The sequence below is a fragment of the Passer montanus genome, unplaced genomic scaffold (assembly GCF_014805655.1).
Source record: "Passer montanus isolate IOZ18808 unplaced genomic scaffold, ASM1480565v1 scaffold42, whole genome shotgun sequence".
NCBI classification, from domain to species: domain Eukaryota; kingdom Metazoa; phylum Chordata; class Aves; order Passeriformes; family Passeridae; genus Passer; species Passer montanus.
Genome location: NW_024369041.1, coordinates 5,326,547 through 5,349,104, shown reverse-complemented (window position 1 = coordinate 5,349,104; position 22,558 = coordinate 5,326,547).

Here is a 22,558-nt window from a genome sequence, read left to right as displayed (position 1 = left end):
CCCTCCCCATGGTCTCTGCCATGGCACAGGTTAATGCAGGGGGTGAATCCCCTCTTGTGGACAGGACTGAGTTGCAGCAATAGCTTTTTGCAGCAATAGCTTTTTGCAGCTCCAGCTCTCTGCCAGAGGCGGGCTGTGCCTGCCTGTGCTCTGGGCAGGGCTGTGTGGAGGCAGCAGTGGCTCCTTGTCCCAGGCACCAACCTGCCAATGTTGTTCACCTTCCTACCTCAGGCCCAAGGTTCTGTATATCTATTCCTGTACATACACCCTCTTTCCTTGCTTGTTATTTGGGTCAACATCCTTTATAAAACATCAGGGTTGGGTCTCTTGCATTAGTTTCAACTGAGACCACATTTATCTCTTTCCTATGAAAGTGATTTTTGCCTGTGAGCAGTTGTGAGTCCAGTTAGAGATGACCTTCTTTCCTGAGTGATATTGTCAACTGTTCTTTAATTCTCATGTGTTGTCTCCTGATGAAAATAATTTTTTGAGACACCTCATCAGGCCAATGCCTGTCCTTTCTTCACTGGACAGGAGCCCTCTGATGACAGGGCTCTCCCATTCCAGACTGAACTAATTACTCAATTTAACATCTGCTGGCTCCCTGGAGCAGTTAACTTTTAATATCTCTCCCCAGTTTCTGTAAGATGGCTGTTTTTGTGTCGCAGTTCTGGCTCCTGGGAGCTGCCTTTCACTTGCAACACCCAGTACTCTCAAAACATTTTAACAGAAGTTGCTTGTGATTTACTTATGACAGAACCCCCAACTTAAGCCAGGATCCTTTTAGGTGGGTATTTTCAAGGTTGAATATTGATTTTTGGGGTAGCCAGATTTGGCCCCCAAACTTAAGCTGTTTAAAAGTTATTCTGAATTTTTAGAGTTCAGTGACAGGAGTTCATCCTCCAGGGATCTTGGAATTATCCCAGAAAAAGCTGTTTAAATTCTTGAAGCAAACAAAATGCTTTCCCTTCCCCTTGCAGCCTTTCCTGCTGTGTATGGACTTTCACACAGATAGCGTGTGCTGAGGCTGGAGGTGGGAAGACAAGTGAGGTGCAGGGACACAGACAAGTATTTTTCCTAGCCCACCCATGGTGGAGGGAAGCTCTCTGCCTCCTGCCTTTCTCTGTGCCAAAGAGGAGAGTGTTTCTGCCTGCTCCTGCACACTACAAACACAGAGAAATGCCCCAGCTAAAGAGCAATGGCTTCACTGCCCACTTTGCCAGTGCCAGTGCTGTCGAGAGCCAGAGTAGCATCTTCCTTGTGAGATGGGATCAGGGCACACGTAGCAGTGGCTATGGGTGAGGGAAGATAACAGACCATCCCAAAATACACCTCCCCTTCCTCCCTGGGGGCAGCAGCAGCAACACTAGCCAATTTACGTGGCTCTGGTCTGCGCTACCTCTTCCCTAAAGCTGTAAAATTCTGCTTTCCTTGACTTTGCATACCCCCAGGTATGAAGAATCAGTCTTGAGGTTAGTGTATCTGCAACAGTGTGACCCACTTGTGGGTGGCCAACCTCCTCTTCCAGTCTTGCTCCATAGGAGTGAGCCTGACTTACCCATCCTCTGCCAAGGTCTGCCCCAGCTATAGTCTGGCATCTGCCTTTTTCACCCCCTCCCACTGAAGTTCATGTCTCATTGTTCTTACAAATCTGCAAGTTATTTAAATCATCTACATTTATCATGTATAGCTCCTGATACTTGATATACCTGTTAGCTCCTTGTCATCCACATATAGCTGTCAAATTCACATATTCCACCACTAAGTAACACAGAATAAGTAATGCCACTGATAAATAGGGTGAATGGCATTCACCTCAGTGCTGATGCTGGGGGAGCTGAACTGATCCTGCTTGCTGCAGCACCCCCTTAATGACTTGCTGCTTCCAGGATGGCAGCTGGGTTTATATTCACCTTTATTGTACTAATAACTAAACAATAGTTCTTTGCTTTCTGTGAGCCACCTCTGTGTCAGAGATTTTGTTAAAACCTGACAAATGACTGCTGTTCTGCCAGAGAAGTCTTCATTTTTACTATCTGTGCTCAGCAACTGCTAAGCTGAAAAAAGGCAATCATTGGAGTAATAGGTCCTAAACACAGAGTTAGTATTTGCTACATGAGTAAAAACTGCAAACAAGAGCTATAGGTGACTCACTGCAACACTTTGGTGTGATGTGTTTCCAGAGGTTTGGCAGCCAGCAGAGCACTGTAGATGGCTCAATATATGACTGCAAAGGAAAATAAATTAAGTAGCAGGAAACCAAGGAGAGGCTTGAGCAAGATGCTGATAAAATTACAGCAGAAATGAAACCCAAGCACTCTCTGAAGAGCTGAGTAACACGTATGGTAGAACTGTTAATGTACCTGACACAATACTTTTAAAATCAAAATCCTGTTCATTTCCTCCATTAGATTTGTTTCATAGCAAACAGGACATGTAGTCAGAACAGAGCATTTAAGGCAATGCAAGATGTGCTGGCAAGTGGCCAGTGGCTGCCTTTCCTCCTGTCTGGCCCTGGTGCTGAGGAGCTGGTGGCTGGCAGAATGCTGTGATGTAAGCACCTGCAGGCAGGGCTGCCAGGTGGGGTTTCTGCAGGACACTGGGGTTCCAAGGAGGCTTGCTTGCCTGCACCCCACATGGAAACAGCCTGATCCTGCTGGACTGGCTAAGGGGCCAGCCAGATGCTGCAGCCCAGCCAGTCAGGACCATGTAGCATGTCTGAGCAGTGATTTAGAGAGCAGCTGTGCAGTTGCCTGGCTTCTCTCTTTGTCTGGCAAAACCCCTCTGCAGCTGTTGAGGGAGGCTTTCTTTCCTTTTTCTCTCCTGCTTTCCCCATGGGTTACCATGTTCTTTCTTTTCTTGCCTGTGGCTCCCCTTTGGTCTCAATCGCATTTGGCCCCATGCACTGGCTGCCTCCCTACCCACTGTGGCAGACCCTGTGGTGGTTTCTCAGCAGTTTGGGTTCTGTGCCTCTTCAGGGAGATTTGGGGAGCAGCAGAAGAGAGGGATAGCACAGGCCTGTGGTCACTGCTCTCCCCAAGAGTCACACATAAGATGTGTTTGTTAGCCATGGTACTGCCAGCACAGCTCTTTTGCTGGGCTGTGGTTTCACAGGCTGGAGTTTTGCAGTGAATCACGTTTGAGCATGTAATTGCTTTATCTTCTAGTAACAAATCAGGTTGGACAATGAAGCCCAAATGATAAAGTACCTAATAAAGAAAAGTGAAAAATCAGATTCTGTTACATATTTGACTTTATTAAGTTAAGGAGCAGCAGAATTAAAGCATCTATTCTCACTGCTAGTATTTTTTTTTCAGTCAACACTGGAAAGTCAGACCACTGGTACTGTTAGAAAAGGTATTACTGTCACTGGGGAGAGATAATGCAGAAAAGAAAAAAAAAGAAAAATAAAAAGCAGAGTTTGGGACTGTTACCTCAGCAGCACATTGTATCTAACCTGAGAAGCAGTGGCTGGAGACAGAAGTGACATAGAAGGAGGTGTAGCCCTGCCTGCATGTGAGCCTCTCATGTGTGACCAAGAACCCACCATAAATAGAAGGAGAACAGGTTAACAGTAGTACTGTCCAATGAGGTTGATTAAAGTACAAATGGCTGCAGTGACAACATATTCCCATGCTATTTTATTCTTGATGCAAAATAGCTCCTCTAGAAGTTGCTGCTCTGAAATTTTGCCCTCCAGAGTAAATCCTGAAGTACTCCAGAATGAGGCAGAGCAAGGCAGTTACTGCTCCCAGTGATGTTTTCTTGCAGGTACTGCAGGCAAAGCTGGGGCTCTCAGCAGCCTGGCAGCACTGCTGCTCCTGGTGCCTAAGCCCAAGTGCTCAGTCCTGGGCAGCACAGTGTGAATGCTCCCCATGGGCTTCTGCAAAGTGCCTGAAGGTAGAGGTTAAACCTATGTGGGGAGCTGTGAGCACAAGTGACTCTTTTTTCCTGCTTTATTTCTTAAACAGCATCATTTAAAGAAGGTGTTCCTTGTTTCTCTAGGAAATTGTGTCTTCAGGCATGGAGATTTTTTTAAGGGTAGGCAAATGTCATGAGCATTCATTTTTAATCTGCTGGGTTTATTTTTAGACATGTGGTATTAATGAAACAGGAATATTTTTCGGGTGTATGAAAACACTCTTCCTCTTAAATGATGTGCAATGTACTAGTTTAGATTAATACCATGAAGGAAAACAAAAAACCAGCAAATAACATTTCTAATTCATCTTCTGGACACTTGAATATGAGATGGAATTAAGTGCTCTGGAATATTTTTAAAGGATGATGCTGCTGTTTTCTGTTTGTTCTTTATATTTGTCCACAATGACTTGTTTGTCTGTTTGGCAAAACCACATCTAATGGCCTATGAGTCAAGCCCTCTAGCAGACCTGCAATGTTTCCTGAAAATGCACACATGAGGAGTCTCCCAGAGACTCTGTGCTCCATGTTTTGTCAGAAAACATGCTCTACCTGTGTGACTTTTTGAAGAAGAAAAATTCTCAGGTTAAAATAAAGCTATTTTTGTCTCCTTGGAGGGCAGGTCCTTCCCCTGTCTTGTTTTTGGGTCTGGTGCCTCCTGTATTACAGCCTGTAGCCCACTTCTCTGTGTCCTCAGGCAAGCCACCATCTCTCCATGACCACTGAGACTTCAGGGTGCTCTCTGTTCCTTCCAGCAGGTATGCCCTGCCCTCAGGGTGTTGAATTGTCTCTGTTCCCTGTCATGCTGCTTCTCCAAATTGTGGGGGCCTGAGCTCTCTGAGGAGGGACAGCTCTCCTCTCCTCACAGAGGATCTGAAGTGCAAGAGTTAGGGCAAAGCAACTTGGCAGCTCCCCCTCTGTTACCTCTGCGTCCAGCAGGTACAGAGCTGGCCACTAAATTTGATAATGTGGATTACTCCCTCTTTTGCAGAATGACTGTTTAATGCATTTTTAGAGCTGAATATTGGAACCTCCCTGAAGTTAGGGCATGGAAAAGTGATAGGAGTGAAGATCACAGCATGGCATTGCCATGGCAGTTGTGTGGTCTCTCATATGTTGTCCCTTTGTAGTGAGAGATCATGGCATTTGCATTTGGCAGAGACGAGGCAGTAAATACAAATTGTTGTCAATCTACTGTAGAAACTTGAAACTACTTAGTAATATCCGGCTGCACGAGGTTGTTTCTTTGCAAGTTTATTTACATTTGTTTCATAGTCAGAAGCATGAGGAAGTGCACTGTGGAAGGCAACCAGAGCAGCTCTCAATCTGCTGGTATGGGTTGAAGTGCCTAGAGAGTAAAATTGCATTTCTGTTTTTTCTCTAAATAATTGAAAGGGGGGAAACCCTAACATCTTTGTCTGTAAAGACTTTGTTTATATGAAGGAAAGTTTACACAGCTTGTAGAGAATTAATTTGTAGGAAATGAAACCTCTGTATCTTGTTCATCTTATATACATGGTCACCATCTCATTCCAAATCACACCACTACTTGGGTTAAAACTTTAGGGTTATCAGGAAGATTTCAGGTTTCAGAAATAAATGCTTTTAATCTTAGATTGAGAAAAAGTTAGAAAGAAGAAACCAAAAAAAAAGGTAGAAAAAATGTTTAATCTTTATAGAATTTTTAGAAGATCTTGACTTATTTAATCAGTAACTCTGCTCTTTGTTGTGGGACAAAATTAATATTGGTCCCACCAATGTTAGGTGCGACTGGGAGCCCATTTTGTGCTGGCCTTACCCTGGCAAAGGTGGGCAAGAGCTACATTGGTGTCAGCTGGCAGCAGCCCTGCTGCTGAGTTTGGACATGGATACTGCAGGGATGCTTAGCTGTGCTGGGCTAAGGGAGGCATGGCCAATTTGTGGCCATGGGAACTGGGGGAGCTGTCAGCGTCACAGGAAAGCAGCATCAAAGTGATGGCCTGGGCTCTGTCTGCTGCTTCCCACCAGCTAGTAGAGGGTCAGGAGAAAGCCAAACTTCCCAGTCAAAACTGCAAGGGAAGCTTACAGTGTTTGAGGTCACTTTAAGAATGTAAAGAAGACAGACTCCTGAATGAACTTTTTATATCCTCTGATCCTCTGCCTCTGCACATCCTGCTCCCGTGGGCAGTGGGAATGACAAAAGCCTGAACTGTACTTGTAGTATTTTTAGTTCAGGCTGCAGCAAGGGGTGCTGGACATTTTATGGGAGAGCACATTTCCATGTGCCTTCAAAAACATTTGTTTTTATCCATAAGGCTTGGGTAGATGCCAGCTGCCATCTCAAGTCTCTGTGTAGGTGCAGCAGTTAGCTGAAGCAGGTATGTTCATGTTCGTGAAGGTACTGGTCATAAGCAAACCCTGTACCTAAACTAAAAGTGCATCCTAAAGCACTTGAAATCTGTGGCCAGTGAAGATGTTTTGGTGAATGTGCAACCCTGCTCGAGGTGCAGAGGAGGAGTAAATTAATCCAAGGCTTTGGGTGCGCAGTCAGAAGTGGCTCTGTGTGGCTTTGGGAAGCTGCTGGGCTGCGTGATGCCAGAAGGCCTTGGCACACTGATGCCATGTGGGGCTCTGAGCATGGCCAGCTTGCCAGTATCCTCCAGCCCTTCTGTGGTGCCAAGTGAAACCTCCTGTTGGTAAAAACCTTCTTCACACCTGGAAATAAAACCCCAGTTAGGTTCATGTGATAAACAGGAAGGAAACAAAAGTGTCATTTCAGTGTTTTCAGTAGATTTCCCTTGTCTTCCTCAGGGAGTTTTAGTGCTTCCTTGGACTTTGTTGGCCTCTGAAGCTCTCCTGGCCTTTCTTGTTTAGCCTGGCACATCTTGAAGTTTTCCACTGAACCATTACCAGGTACTCATGGTAGCATCCACTCCCCCCGCTCCATTTCTCTCCCATCCCCAAGTTGTGGATGTCTTTTAAAGCCAAAATAAGAGCAATGATAAATAAATAGTGCAATCCGGGATTCCTGTGAGAGAGAGGGATACAGACTCAGTAATAATAAGGGTCATAAACATAAAGGAAAGACAAACAGGAAGTAATGGAAGGTCCAGGTCGAGACACAGCAGGGGTTGGATGTGACTGGGACATGGAACTGGCAGCCACATTGCCAGCTGATGGCTGTCAGAGCTGGTAGCCTCTTATTCAGGTTGCAGTGGGTCATGTTGCTCTTGATGCATGGCCTCTGAGCAATGGGGGGCCCTTGTGCCAAAGAGAAGTCCATGTGGTGCTGCTGTGCTGCCCCAAAGGATCACCCCAAAAGCACAGTCGAGAGGTGCAGGCAGTTCCACATGCAGACTTGTTCTCCTGCAGACCGTGCTGGAGGTCTGCCATGGAGTCAATCCAGCACCTCTAATGAATACTGAATTCACTGCATTTTCTAAAGAAGAAAAAAAAATTAGATTTATTTTCAAGACAGATCATCATGTCTTCAACTTTTTTTTTTTTTTTTAATAAAGACCAGTGCATAGCGGGAGGGAACCTCTGCCACAAAAAATCAATATCAATTACTACTCTGTAAAAGACTAGGCACGCATACTCGCCGTGGCAATGCCCAAACCAAATCCCCTTTGTGCAGGGAGTACTTAGCTCTTTCATAGCATTTGTGGCTGTAGTGGTAGTTGAGCTATTACAGGAACAATTGATGAGGCTAGCTGACGTCAATACTTGACAAGAACTTCCTGTTTTAGAAGTAAAAATAAAAATGGATATCTTTAAAAATATAATTTAAGGTAATCAGAATGCCATATAATAACTCTGTTGCACATAATTGGTGCTCCTCTCTCATTTAGCATTGCAGTTTGTCTGTATTCAATTTCCTCACATGGTGTGATTATTGCTTTTGATTATTACTATCTACATCTAATGACAAGTAAACTTCTGGGTTTTTTCCTCAATCCTTTCAAAATGACCTTGTGCCATTTTGCATTTAAGGGGAAAAATACGCAAGTACCTGGCTGGGCAACATCACAGATAAGTTTTGCAGTCACAGATTGCTACTTCAGTCAGTATTTATGCTGTTTAGCTGGTTGGCTTGGGTGAGCAGCTGTGTGTGAGCACAAGGAAAGACACAGAATTTCACCTCAGAGGTAAATCTCTTGTACCACACTGGCACTTTGGTGTTTCAGGGTTAGTAGTATTCTGTCAAGGTCAGGCTGCAGTTCAGCATTTTAGGCTGAGCACCAGAGTCCCCATCCTAGTCTCCTAATCTAATGTGCCACTCTGAATCTCCTGAACTATTCTGTAAAACTCAGTGCAACACTTGAGACCCAAACATTATCATGTAACATTGCAGTGAGTGTAGAAAAGCTCACAGAAGCATGGGTTGAAAGGAAGGTTTTAAACCCTTCCAGTTAAAGGTTAAAGAGGCTTTCAAGCTGTAAAAAAGTAACTTTTATCCTTGTTCCCAGCCATGGCAGAGCTCCCCTTACTTGGCCCCTCAGGGGTGTTGTCAGAGGAACAGGGAAGGGAGTAACAACCTCAGATGGGCATGGATGTGAGCTCCTCTCACCTGCCTCAGCTCAGGTGGGAATTTTGGAGGCACCACGGTTCTTCTTTCCCCTGGTGCTGGCTGCAGCCTCTTTTGCTTCTCCAAAGGCAGGCTGACCTCTGTTTCTCTCTGGGTTTGAGCAGGAGAGGGTTTTTTTTACAGCCTCCTTTCCCCAGAACACTCTTCCCCCACAGCCTCCACCGTGGCATTAGCTGCTTGTGTTATCACAGTTCGCCCCCAGTTAATCTGTTACTTGGGTCTCTGTCCAGGCAATATTAATTTGAAAAAGAGGATCATCAACTTTAACAGCTTTCATTTTCTGTGCCAGCTGCTGTAATTTTTTCTGTCACCTCGGAGGATTTTCACTCAATAGTGAGACCAAGCTCTGCAGAAAAGGCAAGGAAGTCCTCCATTTAAAATGGGCTCTGCTCAAGGAATGCTCTCCCTCCCCAAGCAAAGGCTGACTTCTCTCCTTGGGTGTATAGAAGGGGCCAGCTGAAATGTGCATATCTAAGTACTGTATTTTTCTGAATGTTGACTCTTACAAGATTTTTGATGAGATTACTAGATGACCTCTGAAAGCCCTTTCCCACCCAATTATTTATTATTCTGGGTTGCTCTAAGATTTCATAATGGCTCCTTTATGACTCCTTACATAGTTTACTTGCTATTGAAGTTAAATGAATTGCTTAGTAAATTCCTGGATGCCCCTTTTTATAACTCAATTGAGTGCTGTATTTTGTGGCTCTGAAATCCTCTGGCACCTCATCTGTTCTCCATGAACTTTCAAAAATCACTGCTCAAGGTATCGCACTTCCCTCTGCTAGCTCTGTTAGCAATCTCCAATGCTTGTCGTTCAGTCCCAGGGGTTTATAAATACTTTCCCAGGAATTCTTTTCATCTTTCCTTTTGATTTACTCATGATTCAACCAAATCGTCTGTAGAATCCACTCCTCAAAGTTGTTCCCCTGCCAATCCCTGTAAAAAGGGAGCAGTAATTGGTGTAGAGACCTCAGTTTCCCAGTGTAGAAGAAATGCTCTTGGTTAAGGCTGTCAGCTAAGACCTAGAAAGACTAATTCCTGCTGTAAATGGAGCAGCTTTCCTGCTCGTGATTGCAAACAACGCATTGGTCAGATGGCACACAGATTATCCTTCTATAAAGGAAAGTTGTTGATGAACTACAAAAACATTTGGTCTGAATATCAAGACTGTCAGTACTTGAAGGACTGACTGCTCTGACCACATCTGATTTAATAATTTTGCTTCAAAATTCAAGTTCCATCAGCTCATCAGTAGATCAAATGGGCTATAAAAAATGTGATTAGACAAGTTATTGTCACAACTGGAAGAATGCTAATAAAAAGCCCCTACTGCATATAATGATCCACTGATAAAAAATCTTCTGAATTCCCTTGACACGAACACTGATAGTGATATCTGATAAAATCTTAAAATCAGTGAACTAGGCTGAGTAAGGAATATGTAAGAAAAATTCCCTTGAAAATGTGAACAATCTTAAGTAATTTGACAAAAACAGTAACAAAATAAATAATTATTCCGATTAATTTTACATGGTTCCCAAATGCCACAAGCTAATGTGTAGTTGAATTTAGATGAAGGAAATTCTCCATTATATAAAGGTACATTTAAGCAAATGAGAAACAAGTTTAGTAACAATAAAAAAATTAAATTAAAAAAAATAAAGAATTCCTAGTTATCAGGGGCACTTTTGTTGAGGGAATCCTGTGACAATAAGCCATATGTACCAATCATATTTCTGACTATGTGCTGGTTTCAAAACACTCTGGACTGTAGCAGAAGCTGTTTAGCTCTGCTCAAAACCCTTCCTGCACGTTTACAGTCAAAAAAACTTCCATGTGATCCAGAGAAGAGAGGCACTGAGGTCCTGATTCGACGCACACGCATATGTTTACACCCATGAATTAGAGTGGGAACATTCATGTGCAGAAAGCTTAGCATATGTGTTAATCTTTGCAGGACTGACATGCCCAGTCCTGATACAGATCCTTGATGGAGCTTGCTTTCCTGCCAAGTGTTTATCCTAAGCTCCAAATGGGCCAGTCCTCCCTCACGGCGGGGTGTGAGCTTCCCCCACAGCAAGATCTGCCTGCAGAGAGATTTCCCACAGCAGTTCCAAAAATATGTCCTTAGGAGAATACTTTTCCCTACCTTCTGCAAGTCTCAACCCATGTGACATTTAAACTTTTTTCTTATGTCACATCCCTCCTTTATAGTAGAAAACATCACCGGCTGTTTTTTCCCTTTCAGGCTTTTCCAGAGATTTGCTCTTCTATTTCAGTAGCTTTTCAGTGCAGTTGATCTCCACCTATGGATATAAGGAGCAGTGGAGTTTAATGTCATCCATCCATAGTTGCAGACCTCAAATTTTACTCTAAAATGGGCAAGAGTGGGGTAGGACTTTTATGCAGATAACCAACACTAATTTAACCAAATATTATTTCAGCTTCTGGACTCCAGTAGTTACAAGTGGCAATAACTAGATTGTTAGATTTCACCAAATCCAGGCAGTATTTTGATGTGTGGGTGTCAGTTGAAAAATAGACCATGATCTTTAGAAGAGCCCATGCTATGATATTTCTGAATAGTCTGAATCCACACCATATTTGAACTCTGCTCCTGTGATCACAGCTCTGTCCGTGTCCTCCCTGATATGTCCCTTCTCTTTGAATAATTTTATTGTGAGAAATCCTGTTGACTAACAAACAATATTTTGCTGAGATCTTCAAGTAAAGCACTCATCATTTTCTCTCCTTCTTCCTCCCCCACACTTTCATTTGCTTTCACACTTGCAAATGTCCCTTCTTCAGCTGATCACTTACTGTTAAATATAAAATAATGGAAATCTAGCCAGTAGATTTGCCTGAGAGAGACTGTAGGTTCTTAAACAAAAGCATTGCATCCAAAGACCATACTGAGTGATGGATGCACAACTTCACCAACTGGTGTTTACAGCTGAAATATTGCTGAAATGCTTGCTGTGTATGTGAACAACAACAAACTTTCCATTGCGTATGTAAACAAAATCCTCTGCAATCCTGTGCATCTGTACAACAGATACCAGAGGGATGTCCACATTCATGAAGGTAATTGAACATTTTTTTCAGTTAACCATTTAAATGGTACTTAGTAGAAAAGCTGAATTGAAATCCAGGCACGAGGATTTTCTAAACAGGGTGATAATAGAAATTCTGCAATATACTTAAACCTAGGACATTTGTATTCCTAGAAGTATCACAGTTTTCTGAGCTTCCTAAAAGTGTGATGTGTATCTCTGTTTCCCTTATACATTACTCCATAGACATAAGTTATCTGTTAAAATAGGCTCTATAATAATCTGAGAAGCTCCTCTGTATCTACCGTGTTTGTTTTGGCATTTGTGCTCTGGGCAGATGCACAGGAGGAGGGGGTGATGGCAGTCCAAGGGACCTGTGACACTCAGGGACAAGTAAATAAAATCAAGGCATTTATGAGCTAAAAGTCTGCTCTCCCAATCCTCTCATCTTTTATAAAGACAAGTGGATCAACAAATCTGGGTGACAGGAAGAAACCAGATATGGGTATATGTGTTACGTGCATCCACATGACTTCAGCCCCAGGACCTTTGCTTTGGCACCTCCAGAAGCTTTCCTACTCTGTTATTAAGCAGCACAGCACAATGATTACTTTCACAGTAATCACAGTAAAAAAAGAAGCAGGCATAGGACACACAAAATTGCAGCCCTGACCCCTGGGGGCCATTTGTCCAAACCAAAGAGACAGTGCTGGGATAAGGATGTACAGTAGCATGTTTTGGAGTGCTTTGCTAGCAGTTAAAGCCAAACTCTTCTGTGGATTGCTTGAGGAACACGCTGCCCAAAGCCAGGTATAAGTCTGCTGCTTAGCCCAGGATCTTTCCCTTGAGGGTGTAGGCTTTGGTGTAGTTAACAGGTAAATGTCATAAAGGGACCAAAGAGGAGGAATTCTCAGAGTATTGTGCTTTTATTTCAGTCATGCTGTGAGCTCTCCATTGAATAAAACAGGACGTGGCAGATATTCCATCCTTTATTACTTAGAGGAACTTCCTAACCCATTGGAAACTTGGAAAGATCTCATCTGATCCCCACACTGGGGGATGGGGTACTATTGCAGTGATTGTAGCTGGACTTAGATTTTTGACAGACAGATTGTGAGCTGGGGTCAAGGAGGCACCAGCCAGTGCTGCCAGGACAGACTCACTGGAGCTATGCCAGAGGGGTGAGTGGCTGGTGCTGTCACCTCCCCATGCATTGTGCTTGGCTGTGATCTGCTCTGAGCTTGTTCTGTCCATCAGTTCAACAAACTTCTGAAAAGACTTTTTTAGTGTTATTCTCTGTCTGCATAGGCCAGGTGTAGCCAGGCATGGGAAGGGGAGTGTTCCTTGGTAATATAGTGAAAAAACCTCAAAGTTAAGTGACAGGATGCACTTTGCATGTGTGTTTTCAAAAAATCCCACCCCAGCAATGGCAGTAGGGACTGTGAAAGAGGATAATAGCTGTGCCTTTCTGTTCCCAGATGGCCTTTAGCTGATTGGCACTTGAGTATGCATGGATGGTCAGGTGCACTATTTTAGCTTTTTCTTTACATTTCATCCAACTGTGCTTTGAAGGTAGATAGTTATCAGCATCAGCAGGAGTTGCAAGCAGCAAGGAATGGCATAGTTCAGCATGCTTCTGCTTTGGGACAGTGCTGTGGAATTACTGTTAGCAATCCAGAGGCTCACTGCATCACCAGTATTTAACGTGTTCAATTACTGCAATCTTTGGAATTTGTTGTAGGATACTATTCATTGGTAATGTACCTGAAACAAGGACAACAAAGAAAGCAGTGAAGAGCTTTGTAGCTCTCATTTTCCCCCCTGAAAGGTATTTTCTGTGCATGACAGATTATACTCCTGATAGAAATTGTAACAAACTAACAAAATGCAGATCTGTTGAATGCAGTAAATCTTTGTCAATAGCACACATGCACTAAGGCACAAATCTTCTCTATGAAAAGTGCTCAGCATTAAGAAACAATTCCTGTAACAATGGGGGTTTTTGCCTTGTGATAGTCCCACGCACCTACTTATGTAGACATTCCAGACGTGAAATTACCTGAAATTGGACAGATGTCTACAAAAAAATAAACATTCAGAGCTCACAGAAAGAGAGAAAAATTAGGAATTATTCTTCAGGCTGCAGCAGTCAGCCCTGAAAATAACAGAGCAGGGGCTGGAAAGCATAGCTCAAGTTAATAACTTCTCTATTGTAGGCTTCAGAGTGGCACATACTCTTCTTTTTGAAAGGGCTAAAGAGGAGCGAATTCTCCCTGCGCACCCTCTGGTTGTGCCATTGCATAAGTGCAGTGATGTGCAGCCTTTGTTAGCTATTTTAGAAGTGGGCCATGTCTGCAGAGCAATCCTGTAAGAAGGTGGCAGTGAGACAGGACTTCATTCATGTGTCCTCTGAGCACAGTTGCATGCCCTGCTTTGCTGTCCCATCCAGCCTTTATTTGGTGAATGCAGTGACCAAAATTAATCCGGAAAGTGAGCTGGGTTTTCTGCTTTGCATTTGTTTTTGGTTACTTTACTCTTCATTTTTACTCAGCAGTTTTTCTTTCTTCCCATATTCCCCCTTGCCTTATTGTTATCCCTGAAGATGAGCCAGTATTGGAGGGAGCACCTGATGTGCCTTTTCCACAGGCTGGAGCTGGCCCCACTGGCAGCAGCGTCCCTGCCATGGCTGTGGCAAGTTCTCCACAGTCCCTTGCTGTGTGAGATGCTGTGTGATGCTTCTTGTCCTGCCTTTCCCTGTGGGGTGCTGCACACACCGTCAGGCACCCACCCTGCTGCTCCCATGCTTGCCAGAGCTGTAGCCAGAGGGTGGGAAATGGTATTCCTGGTGTGGAAATGGGCTTCTCTCTCTTCCATGCCTGTGCCCAGGGAGGAGAGTGTGTGACAAAATGGCAAGTGAAATACTGTAACTCAGATCTGAGCCAGTGAGCCCCATGTGCCAGCTGATGTGCTAGGTTGAGTGGGTATGTTTAAGGCTGCTGAAATCAGTATCTGCAAAATGAACTCCCACTTTTGACCTTTCCTAACAATGCATCTATTTCTCTATTCTTGTAGTTAATAATGGTATATGCAAGTATAATGCAGTCCTATCAAATGCAAGTGTGCAATTGAGATGGCCACAGGTCCAGGTCCAGCCTGAGAGAAGGCTCTCAGTGCCTCTGGAGCAGAAGTGCAAGGAAGAAATTGTTGGAGTAACTTCTGTGGGCTACTCAGCTCTCCCGTCTATGAGCTGACCCACAATGTGCAAAAGCAATCTCCACTGTGCCCTCTTGTGAAAACACAAACTCAGTTGGGCAGCTCTTGGGATTTGCACTTGCCAAGTTTATCCAAGTTTCTCTATGAATTATGCAGTGTTAGCAGAGAAACAGCAAAGAGGAGTGGGGCTGCATTGGCAGGAGGCAGGTATGAAGCATGATGCTGTGGGGCTGAAGCCATTGCTCCTTTGTGCAGACATGGCCCGTAGTTTGGTACTGAAGTTTTAGCAACAATTAAGAAAATGGGTGATGAAATGAAATGCCTTGCAGAAGGTTTCATGGCCATTGAGTTTTGAGACAAGGAATTGTGTGGAGGGAAACCTTTGTAAGACTTTGGAGATTACTTTATATTACTTAGCTTGTGGTGCATGTTCTCAGTACATGTTACTCTGAATGCTGTGCCAGAGTAGCACATGGGCACTGAGAGATGGATCATACACCATATCCAAAATTGACTTCTCACCTTCTCCTAGCTTGAATGAATATGAATAAATGCATGAATACACAGACCTGCTAATTTTGCTGTAAATACTGAGATACACCAAAACAATCAACCAAGCCATCCATGAACCAGTTTAAAGAACTTGGATATGAAGTGGTTTATGGCAAAGGCTTGAGCTGCTCACACCCACTTGTCTGTCAGCCTAGCTAGAGGGTCTCTGAGATGATCCACGTGACTATGAAGAGTACACAATGTCATGGCATAATTAGAGGCAGTTAAAAAATTACAATACCTGGATGTCCAAGGACAGAAAGACTCTGAAGACCACTTGAGAGCCTTTTTGGTATACTAATCTGTGTCCAGGAGCTCCATGGGGAAGCCAAATGCCTAACAAATATGAGTGCAGAAATTGAATACTTCACATGCAGCTACAAAGCAGGAGTGCCATCTGGTCTAAAAGCAAATACCTGATAGATCTGGAAGCCAAGGAGAACTCTCTCATTACTATAATTATCTCCATTGCCAGGAGAAATATCCCATTACTCTTAACCATGTGAGAACTATGTTTCAGGCAGGATTTATGCCAAATCTTCTATCATCAGGAGGGATGAAAACAAAGCAAATCCAAGCAGGTTCATTTTGGAGGTAGACACAGTCTCCAGCACACCATAGTTTGAGAGAAAGTGTACCATTTTTCTTGCATAAGGCAAGAAAATACTTGAATTAGGGATGGCATTAAGGACTGAGCTGCTTTACTGGTGATCAACAGCCATGGAGCTGCTGGCCTATGAAACAGCAACCTCTCCCTTGACTGGATGGTAGGGAGCGTGTGACATGGAGGAAAAATCAAAGCTGCCTTTTAGTTATATTTCCTTCAGCCTTTTTTCTAAATACTCAATAGGTGTATTATTGATGCACACAAGGTTTGTGCCATGCTGGTGGTTTGGAAGTTACCAATGAAGTTACTTTCATGCACACCAGGACATTGATTCAGCCCATTCACAGCCCCTCCCCTCTCTCTCAGCTTTCGTCCATCACTAGTTTTAAACCATATAAATGAGTTGTAATGCCAGTCATTTCAGCAACACAGATGTTTGCAATAAGCTCGCAGCTGAGAAGTGTAAAGTGAAGATGAATGTATCATTAGTATGCATAAGTAAACTTTTGTGGCCAATTTGTCAGATCAAGCTGAATTGCACTGAATCCGTCTTTCCAGATTACAAATGTCTTGTATTAAAGCAACAGGTTTTTAAGAAGACTGGGAAAATCTCCTACTCTGATTGCTCACTGTAAATACTTCAGTGCAGGAACTTTGTCCAATATGTTCTCTCTCTTGGCTTTGGAAGTAAAAGCTTAGGTAAAAGCTCTATTATTCCCATTCTGAGACCTCATTGTGTGAGAGGCTTCCAGATCCTTTCCTATCAGGGAGAGGTTCCTAAGAGTTATCAACTACTGCATCTATGACAAGATGTTCCTGTGATATATAGATGTGTTCCTTCATTTGTTTTTAAGTTGCTCTTAAACACATTTTCTTTGGAGCAATGTTTCAGCCAAACAAGACAGGAAGGTAGATTATTTTTTTTTTTGCCTTTAAACTACTGAACATTTTTAAAAGTGAGCTATGCTTCAGTGTTTTTTGGCACACAGAATCCATCTTAATGTGGAGTACATGACAAAAAGTGCCATGCTTTCTATAAAGATCTTAAGGAGAATGACTGAGCCCCAGTACCACATTGTAAATTAACTATTGTCCTTTGTCAGCATCGAGTGTGCCCCGTCATGTCAAATAACCACAGCTGGCATCCTGTCTATGAGCATGACCCCTGTTCATTTCATTCACCCAGCAGTGAATAATTCATATAGCAAGTTTTACCCTGGGCAAAATACACTGACATCGAGTCACTAAACTATAGTCATTCACAGAACAAAATAGTTATTCATGCTTTTAATGTGAACCACGAAATCCTGCCAATTAAATTTGAGAATGAATCAAATTAATTCATTTAACATCATCTGATCTCACAACACCGCTGTTGCATATTTGCTGTGCTTTGCTTTACTTTTTCTCCCCTTTTTTTTTAAATTGTACCCGGAAACTGATATGCTGGGCTGAGCAGATTTTTGTAAGTCCTGTATGGGGGAAGAACTTGCAGGAAAGAAGGTAATTCCTCAGTCATGATGTGGCTCCCTCAGCAGATGGAGTTAACAATCAATTACTAGGTGGTATTGTGGTCATTATTATAATTTTGTTTAACTAAGCAAGCAATGATTGCTCCCAAAAAGCTGTCCTTGCCTCCTGATGTGTACCAGGGCAGAGTGTTGCCTTCCAAGACCAAGGGGATGTGCCAGGAGCAGGATCTTACCTTTTCCCTTGATGGTGGCTGCTGTGCTCCTAGGGGCTGGGAGATGAGGTGGGTCTGCTTCAGAGATGGAGAACAGTCAAGCCTTCCTGCAAGACCCTGCCTGGCACATTGCTCCTGGGTAATAAATAGGTAATAGTTCTGCTCAGGTGGCAGAGGAGCACATGCAAGTGAGGTGGAGCAGATGAGAGAGGAAGGGATTACTGTAGTGGTTTTTGCATAGTTTGATTTTTGATGAGGAGGGAAGAAGCCAGCCATGAAGCGATTTTTTTGTGAGGAGCTGCTAAAAGCTTCCTCTGTGCCTAGCAAAACTAATCTGTGGCTGGCTCTGAGAACAGAGATTCTTCTGCAAGCCATGGTGAAGACTGTAATAGAACAAATGTTTCCCTGTAATTCATTAAGTGCATGGGGGAATGCAGAATTCACCTGCAGCTCATGAGAAAAAGGTGCTTGTGCTGGAACATGTGGATGCTGAGAAGCTGTGATCTGGTGAGAGGCTTGAACAGAGAGAACCCTTGCTTCCAGAGACAGAGGAAGAGGACCCTTGGTTTTATACTGGAACAGCTCATCCGTAAAAGACCATAGCCTGTGAACCAAATGGTTCATGAAAAAACAGTTGTGGGAGGGCTGCTTTGCATGTGGGAGGAACTCATATGTTGCAGCAGGTTAGGGCAGGACTGCTACTCATGAAAATTTAAACTGTGTTGGAAAAGTTCACAGAGAACTGTCTCCCATAGAAAGGACCCCATGGCACAGCAAAAGAAACTTCTGTCCCTAAGTGAACTAAAGAAAGATTTAAATTTTTTTTAGAAGTGACAAACTGACTAAAACCCCCATGTTTTGTCTCCCTGTGCTGTCAGTGGGAAGGAAAAAAGATTTGGGGGAGTGGGGGGGAAGGTGTTTTAAAGGTTTCTTTTAGTTCTCATTATCCTCTTTTACTTCTGTTAATACATTTTTCTCTATACCTTTTAAGTTTTGAGCCTGTTTTACCCTTAAAGTGTTTCTTCCCAATCCTTACATCACCTCATGAACCCCTTTTTAATTGTTCTTTCCCCCTCCTCTGCTCAGCTATAGCAGAGGAGAATGAGTAAATGATTTTTTTGTGGGTGCACTAGTGCTTAGCCAGTGTCAAACCTGCAAAACTTACACTAAGAGTCCTGTTACCATCAACTCAAGATTCTTTTTTGTTGTTCCATTCCAAGAAAGAAAGTGGTCCTTATGTGCTGGTGGTAGCTCTTTGGTTACATGGTGGTCACCACATAACCACAAGCACTCAGGAGGGTGAGAGCCCTTCACAGATGGCTCCTGGCTGGTAGGCATTGGCAGGGAGCTCTCAGGGCTCTCCCAAAGGCCTTGGGAGGGATTTGTGGGTGCTTCCTCAAAATGCTGCTTCCTACAGGAAGAAAATGTTTCCACTGGAGGTTTATTGCAAGATAAGCCAAGGAAGTGCATTTTCCTCTGCCATGACCAAAAGAGCTGGGGGATGGATGGTGTTGGTACAGTCCTGCTTAGTCATGTGGGGAAGAGATTGCATGGTTATGCCTCCAAGTATGGTTGCTCAGTCTTTTCACATCCTGAGGTGGAATGGGAGTGGCAGCCAGTCAGGAGTTAATAACTGACTCTTTTGTGAGTGAAGGATGTATTAACAGCATTTGCACTGCAGGCTCTCTCCCTTTTCAGCATAACTGCTTTAACCTGTAGCGTGCTGATCATTTCAGGGATGGTGGGTATCCATGGCCTCATGGCAGGAGCATCTTCTGGTTGTGAAGAGATTGATGTGTGTTCTTTAACTCTGTGGCTGACAACTTTTCTTCCCAGCCTGCAGTAGCCTCTATGCCCATGTGCATCCCTTTGGCTATTTCAGTCAGTCTCCAACAGCTTATATAGTCCAAGGCCCCTTATATTTGCTGGTTTTTGCTCAGTTACTGGGAGTTTTTTGGTCAGTTTTCAGTTTTCTTCCCAGATGTGTTAAAGTTACTTGTTTGGAAAATAGCAAGGGAAAGGTGCAAGAAAAAGTGTGGCTACCTTGCACCTGGCTACAAGCTGTGTGTTAGCAATTCAGCTGAAGCAGGTTAGATCCCTTGCTGCCACCACTCATCCTGCTCTATGTTCAATGTCAAGTGTAAAATTTGGTATAAAATCTTGAAAGTCTTCCAAGCTGACTGGTTCACTTTTGAGATGACTTGCTTGGTTTGGCACAAAATAATTAGCTGAAAACTACTTATCTTAATGTGCTGCAAAAATATATCATATTCCAAAACACCTGCTTCCTTCTTAAAAATCACAACTTCTGATCTGTGTAATGTAACACTGACAAATCCATATTGCAGCTTTTATTGTAATTAGGGCTCTGTGTGCTGTGCTGTCACAGCCTCTGCTCAAGGCCTGCTCCCTGTGTGCAAACAAGTGAGGTGGGCAGAGGCAGTGGAGAGGGTTGGATTTGGAGCTGGACACCACGTGGAATGGTCACGTGGAGACAGGACACTGCTGTCATAGACTCTGGTGGCTTCATTGCCTCAGAGTGGCACAGCAGAATTGTGCAGAATGGGTCTGGGTCTGTCTGACCCCTGGCCAGGTCTCGCTGCAGTGGTCTCGGCTCTCGGAGCCCTTGAGGCTCGATGTGAACTGCAGCTACCTTCACTGCAGGAGCTCAGGTGTGCAGGCCAGGCTGTCTAATGGGTGTGACCAATCCAGCACTAATCCAGTTTACTTTGGGTCACAGCTCACCCTGGAAAGCTCCCCTGGGAGCTGGAGGGAGCAAGGGGCTGTGTGTACATGCTTCCAAGCTTCCCCATGCCTCCTCTCCCCCCTCATTCCTTGCCACCAATGCCCATCCATGGGATGTGGTGCTCCTTTGGTGCTGCCTTCCCAATGTGCTGCAGGCAGAGGAGCTCTTAGGAGGCTCCATCAGCTCTACCAGAGACAGCAGCTTCTCACTGGGCACTCACTGGGTCTTAACATGCACACTGGTGATCCATAAACTGAACCAAACAGAACACAACTCCCTCTCCCCCAGTGATCCACTTGCAAGAGGGGTTATGTGCCTTTGTGGGAAATTCTGGGTGAAGTGCAGTTTGTGTGGGTTATCTGGGGGCATGGGCTCTATGTAGTCAGTCTGATTTTCATGCAATTTTTAAGGGTAAGAGGTATGTGAGCTGTGGGTCATTGTTATTTTTTAAAAAGGAAAATTGTGCTGTAATTCATTTGTGTTTTAGTAAATTGGCTTTCTGACCATTTTTCCTTGAAATTGCTCTGGTTTCCCTCCAAAAATCATGCTGTTAGAGTGAAGAGCCCCTGCCCTTTCTTGATGGCAGGCTCTGCTTCAGCTTCTGTGAGGAAGAGACTGGGGGATTGCTGTAGCTGACAAAAGAAGGCATGGAAAGAGACAGTGAATAAACATTAAAATTAGACAAAGTCAGGCTCAGTAAAGGTGTACATTGTTTGCAGTTGGTAGATTTTAACCATTGGAGTAATTTTGGTGGATTTTTGGTGGATTTTCTGTCACTTCAAGGTTTTAAATCAAGCCTGCAGGTACTTTGATATGTTTCAAGCAGAACTTGAAGACTTGATTCACAATTGCCTGAATGAGGTCTTTTGGTCTGTTTTGTACAGCTGGACAGAGCAGATGGTCAGAAAAAGATCTCCCTAAGAGATCTGTGTTTAAACAAGCAAACAAACAACCCCCTTGAAAGTGATATCCACACATACAGATGGATGAAAATTACAAGTCCTTAGCAATGCTAGAAAAGGAGATGTTTGTGTCTGCTGTAACTGACCCATTTTTGGTGTTCCAGATGCAGGCTAATTTGCAGGAAACCTGGTAAACTGTTTGTGCTGAGGACAATGTTAAGATGTGGCACTTGTTGGGGGAATGACCCCAACAGCCTACAGCCCCATGGTGTTGACAGGAGCAGCCCCTGGTGTTTCCTGACTTTTGGATTCCTACTTTTGGATTCCCTGCTATCCCTGCTTCCTGACTTTTGGATTCCCATCCATGCCTGAGTGAGGTGCTTTGGGTCTCTGAGCAGCCAGTGCCCAGAGGGGTGCAGAGCAAGGCAGCACATGGGGAGCCTGGGCTTCTCCTTGAGCCCAGCTGCCCAGCCTGGGTCTGTCTGTACAGCTCTCTGGGTGCTTGGATCAGGTCCCTCTCCCCTAAGAGCCAACCTGGGAAGGCCCCAGCCATCCCAGAGAATGTCAGTGAACAGTTGGAGCTCTTCATTAGAGAAAACCTAATTAGACGTTTATTATTTATGTGATTTTACATTAATGGCCTGGCAACAAGATTTATTTCTCAACTTATTTGTTTCACAATGTGATCTCTTCAGCAATCAATTGATATTTGGTTAGCTTAATAACTATCTTGTTAAAATTAAATTAAATGCTACTCTGATTTAACTGTATTAAAATAAATGTTGTCATTGTTAATGAAATGCAAATAACTATTTAAATTGTGGCAGTGCTTCATTGAGTTGCCACTGTTGGGTGGAAGGGTGTTGAAGAACATGCCAGTGAGGCGGGGGATGGCAGGAAGTGCTGGGAGCTGGAACCCCTGCCAACACCAGCAGGGCAGATGGAAGCTTCCCCCCAGCTCCAGCAGGTCCTGGGTGATAGCTGCAGTGGTGTATGAAAGCAGTTCCTCTGTTTAGCTTGGATACCTGATCTTACAACTTTCATATATCTGATATGCCCACTGGGCTAGGAATTAAAACACTCTGGCTATGAACATCTAAAAGCAGGTGGAGATCCTTCATGTCTAAATAAACAACAGGGAGTTAAAATGAGGGTTCCTCAAGTTTTCCCTGCAGTGTGGGACAAAGCCTGACAGAACACTGGTCTCTGTGCTCATTCATTTCCTGGCACTGTGTGTTCCCATGCACAGAGGCCTGAGCCCGCTGCCTTGGCAGACATGGATAGAGGCAGGGGTAGCAAGAGGATTCCTC